This window comes from Diorhabda carinulata, chromosome 11 (genome assembly GCF_026250575.1).
Source record: "Diorhabda carinulata isolate Delta chromosome 11, icDioCari1.1, whole genome shotgun sequence".
NCBI lineage: Eukaryota > Metazoa > Arthropoda > Insecta > Coleoptera > Chrysomelidae > Diorhabda > Diorhabda carinulata.
The window spans coordinates 97,140-106,933 of record NC_079470.1 but is presented as its reverse complement, the minus strand read 5'-3'; the positions used below and the strand labels follow the sequence as shown (position 1 = coordinate 106,933).

Sequence of the window (9,794 nt, the reverse complement as noted above, 5' to 3'; positions counted from 1 at the left end):
GAACATGCCGAAGAGCCAAGTAGCATGGAACAAGGTAGCGGAGTACGCGGAGACCATCATTAAGGACCTCCGCACCACGTACGAAAAGTATCAGTAACATCATATAAGAACGCCCCGGCGCAGTAGTATTTACAAAGAGTGCCGCCGAGGAACCACCGTTCCAGGAGCAGGGTCAGAGGTGTTAGGGAAGGTTTAGTGCGGTAAGAATCCCACATAATTCGCCTGGCAGGTAGAAGGTTCATCCAAGCGAGTACCTTTTGAAGGTTCTCCCCTGCACCTCATCAATCTAAACACAAAAACACACACACACTGAAAGAATAAACAAAAAAATTGTTAAAAACTATCGATTGCATGCATTTAGTAACAAAATTTCAATTTCAAGAACGAGGAAAAATATGTAATATTAAACAGAAATGCCTATAATATAAAAAAAATCGAAACATGGAACACAAAAACTTAAAGAGAGAGTCGACAAACCAGAAGAATTATTGAAATAAGTAGAAAGAGGCACAAAATAAGTATATTAAATCAAATAATTGACATAAAAAAACTAAACAATAAATGATACACACACACACGCGCGCAAATCGATATCAGATTTGTAATATTTTCTGGCTCTACTCACTATTGGAGAAGGGAGACCAGAAAATAGTGATATGAGTTTTATGACAAAAAAAGTATTAAAAAAATGAACTAGATCCTATTTGGAGAAGACATCATTCAATTACAATTTGATATGAATTAAGAGCTACACTGGTCAAAATTATACCTATAACACAAACGTTCAATACTCTTTTTATCACAATATTTAGAAATATATAATTGAAAATATTTTTAATTATTGAGATTATCTTTTACACAAGAAAATTTTCCAAACTCTACAGGATGAGTACGTATTCTCACTGATATGCTATACTGATCTTTATATTATAAATTTTTCTTATTTTGACCAGTGTTACTTTCAATATTGAAAAATCTTAACTTCAAAATTCGAATGTTTTCATCAATAAAATTTACTCGACAACAAATGGAAAGTTTCCAATTACTCGAAGACATTTGATTACTTGAATTTGTCAATAAATTGGAGTGGTTGTGAGAAAGACCGGAAGAATCTTGATCCGTATTTTGGTTACTGGGCGTTATCGATCTCACCATATACTGCTTATTAGATTCCACTTTAAGAAGAGTAACATGAATTTGTCTTTTAATTACTTTTTCATTCAAAGTTGTTGAAGTTTCAGTTTTTTTGATATCTGATTATTATCCGGACTCCTCTTCCTCTTCAGATAAATTTCCTGAAATTAAAATAGAATTATAACAGAAAAAAGCAATCTCAATTTCTTATATCTTCTTTTTCTTATTCCAATGACTTGTGTTTACTGGGTGATGTTTAATCTTATTTGTGATTCTGATGACCAGCTATCTTGCCATCTTTTTTGTGGTCTTCCTCTTAATCTTTTCCCTTCGGGTTTTCCATCTCTTATGATCTTTGCTAGTCTGTGCTCCTCCATTCTCGTTACTCGTTGATTCCTATTTCTTCTTCTCTCTATCTTACTATATCCTGAATATTACATTGTTGCCGGATATCTTCGTTTCTTATATGGTTTTGTCTAGTCTTTCCTATTATGCATCTTAATGTTTTCATCTCAGTTGTTCTTAGTGTTTGTTTTGTTTTCTTTGTATCAACTCTGGTTTCTATGGCATACCTACGTCATTTTGTCCATAATCAGGTTAAATAGAAATGGACTTAAGCTGTCTCCTTGTCTTATACCTGTGTTCACCTTTATTTCTTCAGATAGCTTTTATTTTAGTGGAGTAGTTGTAATTGAGTTCTTCTAATAATTTTTATTATTTTAGGAGATACATTTTTTTCTTTAAGTAAGTATACTATGTCATTGAGTCTCATTTTATCGAATGCTTTTGTTAGGTCCACGAAACACATGAAGATAGGGTTGTTGTATTCTCTTGACTTTTCCACTAATTGGCAAATTATAAAGATGGCATCTGTCGTTGATCTGTTCTTTCTAAGACCTTGCTGTTCTTCGCATATTGGGATTGTTGCTCTTAGTTCTTTGGCTATGATTTTGGTGAAAATTTTCGATATTGTATCTAGCAGTGATATTCCCCTATAGTTTTATGACTTGTTCTAATCTCCTTTTTTAAATATTAATGTAGTCAAACTTTTATTCCACTCTAGAGGTATCTTTTCTTCTTCAATGATTTTATTGAAAATTTTTGTTATTTCCTTTATTAGCTTTGGTCCTCCATATTTAATTTGTTCGTTTATGATCGTGTTTTCTCCTGGTACTTTTCGATTTTTCAGTTACGTATTGCTTTTTTCACGCGATTTTCTGCTATTACCCAATTTGAGCCTATTGTTTCTGTTTTGTCTTGAGCATTATTTTCTTTTGAATTGTATAGTATCTTGTGCATTCTCCCATTTTTATTGAGTTAATCTTTATGTATTCATTTAGCCTTCTTTTAGTTGATCGTAATAGTTTCCACACTCTTTTTTGACTATGATAAAAATCGTGCTCGATGTCTTTCGTGAATCTTTCCCAATATTCCTCTTTGATGGTTTTTATCCTTGCATTCACCCTGTTTCTTGTTGCTATATAATTTGCGTGTTCTTCTGCTATTTTGTTGATTCTATATTTCAAGTATGCGTCTCTTTTTTCTTTGCATATGATTTTTACCTCTTCTGTAAACCAGGGTTTGTTGCCTTTCCTTGTTATTTACATTTATCTTTCTTGTTCCAAGTGCTTCTCTTGAAGCTGTTATTATGTTGTTGGGTATTCTTTCTCGGCATTGCTCTACATCATCGTTGTGTGTTATTTCGTTTTCTTCTATTTTTAATTCTAAATAGTCTATTTTGATACAGGATTTTTGTACTTTCGATTTCTAGTGATTCTATATTAGTTTTCTCTATGCATTCTGGTTGGATTTTCATCAAAGGTGGTCTCTGTAGTCTTATATTGCGTAACACTAATTGATGGTCTGATCCTATCTTGGCTGAGGATAGTACTCGAACATCCAGTATGTTCTAGGGCTGTGTTTTTATTAATTATTATGTAATCTATTACGGATTTCTTTCCTCTTGTATCTGCCCAAGCATATGTGTGTTGAGGTTTGTGTTGGTAGAGCGTGCTGTTAATTCTTAGTTCGTTGTGTGCACATTATTCTATTAGCATTTCACCTCGGTCATTTACTACATCTTCATTAAATTTTCCTTTAACTCTATCTAGTATTTCGTTTCCCACTCTTGCGTTCAGGTCTCCCATGATAATTATTCTGTCTTTAGAAGGTATGTTATTGAGTTCGTCTTGTAATTGGTCGCAGAAGGCTATATATTCTTCCGCTGGTTTCGCGGCATCTGGTGCATAGGTCGATATAATGTGCGTTGATGTTCTTTCGATATTCAATGTTGCTATTAGTATTCTATCATTTACGTACTTAACGTCAGTTATGTGTGTTATAAATTTTTCATCCCTTTGAGAACTGTCGGTAAGTTTTTATTTTAGTAGGAAATTTTTTTTCTGATGATGAATTATTTATAGCATATAAATTTGTCGATGACTTTTGAGGGCATGACTGGGAAAAATCACTTTTTTTTATCCGTTTCTTCAAGTTCCGTTGTAATATTTTTCGAATGTTGCTCATAATTAAGTCCCGAATCGGATAATATGCCGCACACAGTTGTTTTGTCTTCATAAATAGCCTGTTTTGATATAGAGTCTAATTCCACATTTATTGAATCCAGAAAATTACAAAAGAAAATTAAATCTCATGTTAACAGTATAATAGGAAGAATGATTAATTTCCAGTAAAAATTTTGAATTAATTACATAAATTTTATCAATTTCGATAAGTAATACTTACACTACGGTTCCAAAAATTTCAACTCAATTTTGAGAAGTACATGCATTTATGAGAATTATATATACCCACATTAAAACTGAATAAAACTTACCAGAATGCTCCACAGCCGCTACGGCAACAAGCGGATTGATATTGATTACTTCCTGTTTATGAGAATCTCCTAAGGTTGATATTTTTTGATATTTTTTCGTCCAATTTCTTGGACAAATCTTTTTATATCGTCTGACTGGAATTTCGTAGTTGTTCTCTTCTTTTGGACTAGTTGGTTTTTCTTTATTTTCTTCTATAATACCACTTTCTCTGTTATCTTTTTTGATTTGATAGTCTTAAATCAATATTTCCATTTTCATAAATGAATTTGTCTACGTTGCCGTGATTAAATCATTTACTCGAAATATACAGTTGAACATGATATTCATAAATTCTTTGTATCTCTCTAGTGGAATCTCCATTTTGTGAAAAATTTGTTTTAGACTTATTGGAGAATTTTAAAAGAGGCCTGGGCATGTCAGTGGTGGTATCCGAAGACTCGGTGACCTTGAATGCTTCCCACATGAATCCCTTGTCTTTTCCACTCACTTCATTACCTCTTTCACTACAAGATCTATTTACTTCGACATCTAAATCCATAAGAGAATTTAGAAACTCGTTTTCTTCCGCAGTTAATGTCATTGTTATTGATGATGGATTACCTAGGCAAACGAAATTCGAATTGAAATTTGTCAAATGTGGTTCATTTCGAGTTTTGGAAATAAGATTGATAAGTTAATGAGTCAATTTTGTTGATCTAATATTTTAATGAAGTAAACTCATAGAAAGTGAATAACTATACAGTACGACACAATTATATACGAATACACACTATATAGACAATAAAAATAAATAAAATTATTGATATTTAAAATAATTAAAAATGAAATAGAAAAATCAGAAATAAAGTTAAGATTTAACGCAATATATTGACAAAATAATCACGAATTAAACTGAAATGGAAATCTTGTACAACTCCAAATTAGTACATTGAATAATAAAAATGATATGAAGTTTAATGAAGCGAAATATTAAGAAAGATTTGAAACAGGAGTATTTGGAAAATAAAGGAGTTTAGTTGAGATTAGACTATTCCATAAATCTTGTCATAATTCCGAAAAATTGTCTTTAGATAGACATTAACAATAAATACATAAATTGAATCAAAAATCTAGAAGCGGCGAAATGTTTGTGATTGAATGGAGAAAAATTAGTAATTCCAAACAGTAAAAATATTCATATTGAAATATTGAAGAGAAAAACAAAGATTTCAAAATCTTTACAACTATTCAAACTTGTTTATTGTTGGAAATAAGAATAGACTAAATGGACACTTAATTAGAATTCAATTGAAAAGATGTAAAGCTATGCCCCACAAGATTACCGATAATATTCATTCAAATGTTTGTCTCCTAACGAAATTAATCAGAAGTGTAATTAATTATAGAAAATAAATTTGCTTAATATGGATGTTTTATCAGGATGCCTTTTCCTTTAATGTGAAGCTTTTCACGTGCACAAAAAAATTATATATGTATATATTTGTTTCCGCTTTGAAAATAATTTAAATTTAAAAAATTTGTTATTTAAAAAACTAATAAATACTAAAATAACGACTCATACTTTATTAAGTTATTTGAACAACTAAGACATATTTTTATAGTAAGAGTGGGGTAAGAGCAGGTAATTGAAAGCAAAAGGATTATATTTACAATTTATTCTTCACTTTTATCACAAATATCTGCAATCTATACATAGTTGATACCAACCGTCATTAAAAATCAATTATGAAACAGAGAGATCAAGTTTTGTAAATATTTATTATATAAACCGGCTACCTGCTAATTGAATCATACTTACCCCATTTTACCAACGTAGGTAATTTTTCTTTGTTGTTGTCAGGAAAGAAAACTGTTAAAATGATTGGTATTCAAGTTCAATAGTTTCTCTTTTTGATGGTTATTGGCATCATAGGGTTTTGAAAAGGTTTAAAAATTTTAACAGATTCATAGTGTTTTAATATCAATAATAATCAAAATCATTCGTAGTGACTTGAACTAACTTTCTATTGAATTCATTTGAATTTCAAAGAAACAGTGGTGGCTAACGAAATTCTATAATGGCATTATAAGGTTTTGAATGGGTTTTCCATTTCCTATCTCTTATAGTACTTCGACTGTCTAATTATATATTTTGTTGAATTTATTTTTTCAAAACCTGAAATATGTGCATGATTAGGTTATTTAAACCAGTTTTCTTATTAATGCATTGATCATTTTGAGCAATATACGTCTCCATCGTCAAAAATTTTGATGGAAGGCGAGCTAGTGCTTTAATATCGATAATATTCAAAATCATTCGTAGTGACTTGAATTAACTTTCTATTGAATTAACTCGAATTTCAAAAAAAATGTAGTGGCTATCGAAATTCGGAAATATTACTCAAATGAACTATGCTATTACTATGTTAATACGTTTTGGACGAATACGATATGGACGAACTTGTCCACAACTATTCCGACACCCCTATCTCTTACATGTCAAACACAAGCTTTTGCCAAAGGATTATTTACACTATCACGCTCAAATCCATAAAAATAAAAACCATAATTTCCCAAACAGAGGATGTTATCTCTGAACTTCCTCCCAACCAAACCGAAATTATTAGGAAAATATTTGCCAAGGTTCTCCGAACATCAAAAACTCCTCCTTCCAACCTGAACTCCAAGGAGCGACAGGCTCTCAAAGATATTTATAACAATCCTGATATTGTTGTCCTTTCAGTCGACAAGGGCGATTCCACAGTCGTCCTCATTACCTCTCCTTATCTAGATAAGATGAATAATGTTTTTAATACATTATAAACGACCCCACCTCATAAAAGCAAAATACAACGGAAATTCGTATTAACAAATCCAAACTTCTTTACGACATCAAAACCTAACTCATACCTCGAGAAAAATAATCCCGTCTTCCTCGAATATACAGTCTTTCGAAAATTCACAAACCCGATCTTCCACTGCGTCCCAATTTAGTGCATTTAATTGCCTCACCGAACTCACGGCCAGACATCTTGTTGAAATTCTTGACTTGACTTACTCAAAGGTTCCGATATTTCTCCTACTGATATTCTTTTCAGCTTTGATATTATTTCCTTATTTACCAACATCCTCATCGATGACACATTGTCTATCTTGAAAAATAGTCACCACATCGCCCCAGATTACCATTCGCTCATCAAACATTGTTTGTCCAATACCTCCTCCATATTCCAAAGAAATTATTTTGAAAATAAAGCACTATCCTCCTCGCCTCTCCACTCAAGCTGTTGGCTACGGTATGTTGATGACGCTTTTGTCATTTGGCCTCATGGAAGAGTTCCAGCTCCATCTGAATGGCGAACATCCTTGTATACGGTACACGAAGGAGGTGTAGATCCTCAGATGCGAAAAAAAAAATAAATTAATACCTACAGTTCTAAATTTAAAATTATCCTATATAAAATTTACGAATAGTCGTCTGCAGCATGAATATCAAAAACAAGTTTGATCTAAGTTTATTTTCCAAATCATACAACTATCTATTACAGTATCAATAACTCTTATAAGAAAATAAGAAAATGACTTAAAAAACATAATAAATAATTAAAATAAATGAAGTAATTTCTATCAATATTTTCCATAAATTTCAAGGAAAAATTCGAGAAAGAACTGAATCACTTTTTAATAAATGCAAAGAGAGAAATACTGAGAAAATTGATAACCTAATATCAAAACAACAACCTATTGCTAGGAATAGAAATGAAATAAAATCAAAATGGATCGAAAATTTAACTGATACTATCATACCAGATGAAGTGAAAGAAGTTTTATCTTTACGTACCAATTTTGCACAAAATATTTCTAGAGATAGTTACAAATATCTTATGTAATATGGAATGCAGCACCAGTCATCTAAAAAACGAAATTCAAAATAAAATAAGGTCTGATACTTGTAATATTATCACTAATCTCAAAAATAAATTGAAAAACAAACAACAACAGACTAATATCAAGCAAGTCCCAAAATATAGCTGAAACCAAAGAATTTATCAATCAAAACAGTCATCTCAAAATTTTGAAAGCAGATAAATCTAATAAAACTGTTATTATGAAATCAGAAGATTATAGTAATAAAATGAAGAAATTATCAAACGATGAGACAACTTACAAGAAAATTAAACAAGATCCGAGAACCTACGAATTCATATCAAAAACAGAATAATGATCTAATTCGTAATTAATAATGGAAAATCTCGAGGAAAGTGTTCTAAGTAAACTTGATATAAATATTCCATTCTTTTTCCGATATGTGGATCATTGTATTACTGCCGAACCAAAGAATCAAATTGAGAACATAAATAAAAAATTCAATTCTTATCGCAATCGAGATCGAGCAAAATAATAAAACAATTTTCTTGATGTCACATTATATAAAATTAACAATAACATAAAAACAGATAGAACAGATTGGTAATCGAAACCAACTTGGTTATCAAGATATTTGAACTTCAATTCGTCTCATCCTATGTCACAAAAAAGTTTAGCGATAATAAGTTTAGCTGATAGATCTATCCAACTATCAGATCCTGAATTTATATGTTTAGCTATTCAAAAAGCAAACACTGCATTGAAAGAAAATCGTTATCAGGAAAAAATGATTAACAACATATTTAAAAAAATGATAAACAGATACTACAATCAATTTAAAAACAAAACAGAAACGAAGCATAAAACATTTTTCCTACCATATTTACAAGGACTTTCCCAGTAACTATCAATTTATTTTGATAAATATGATATTATTATGAATCATAGAGGACGTAATACATTATACATATATTTCATTGAATTAAAATCTAAAACACCAAAAAACAAAAGAAGTAATATTATATATCAAGTGCCTTGTACTAATTGTGACGCTGTCTACATAAGGCAGACATCTCAGTATTTAGACAATAGACTAAAAGATCATCAATACGATAAAAAAAATAGGACTGCATTGACGAACCATGAAATATCAAAAAAACATAAATTCGATTATAAAGATTCAAAAATTCTTGAAACAGAATCTAATACACGAAAAAGAATATTTTTAGAAATGGTTTCACATTCATAAGAACGAAAAAGATAAAGACTTAAAAAAAAGCAAAAACGTCAATTTTAATCCATCTTTTGAAAATTATTAAAAAAACTAATTTTGAAACAGAAGAGACCTAAAATCAAGAACATTTAGTAACATATTCATATCGGGCGGCCCATTAGTGTGTGGAAGTGCAATAACTTATCTACTTAACATAAAATATACAAAAAAAATTCAATTAAAAATACAGATACACATTTCTAAAATATTTTGAGGTATACATGGTGTTCAGCGTAAGCGTGAAAACATGAAGTTTTTTTAAATAGGACACCCTGTATATTTGTTTACCATCAAAGACAGCCACGAAAGGAGACATTAGAGAATTTACTTCAACAATTTACCTAAACTGGTGGTGCAGCTTACGAAAAAAGCGAAAGTTTGAAGAATTCCATAGCATAGGACAACGATATGACCGTAATGTTGAAAGTTGCGGAAGATCTTCATATCTAGACTAGGGAAATAACAAAACAAATCGACATAAGTCGTATTGTCGTCCAAAAAAGTATATCTAAGAACAAAATGCATCCTTACCGTATACAGCGAATACAGAAACTATTTATTTTATTACAATTTTTAAAGGTGCTGTGAAATTACTGGTTTGATTTTGTCACAAAAACTAGAAATATTTTAAACATCACATTCAGTGTTTACTTGTTAAAAAGGCGAATGAATATTTTTAAATCATAAACTAAAAATGCAATTTT

The 9,794-nt window shown here is 30.6% G+C and overlaps 1 long non-coding RNA gene across 1 annotated transcript; it reads right to left on the bottom strand.

Annotated features, from left to right (window-relative positions):
* Window positions 1-501: 501 nt before the first annotated feature.
* On the bottom strand, window positions 502-6,126 carry LOC130899414 (uncharacterized). Its single transcript, XR_009060024.1, has 3 exons — window positions 5,770-6,126; window positions 3,971-4,571; window positions 502-1,295 (listed from the first exon to the last, which is right to left on the bottom strand). It is a non-coding gene; the product is annotated as an uncharacterized LOC130899414 (long non-coding RNA).
* Between the last annotated feature and the right edge of the window lie 3,668 nt (window positions 6,127-9,794).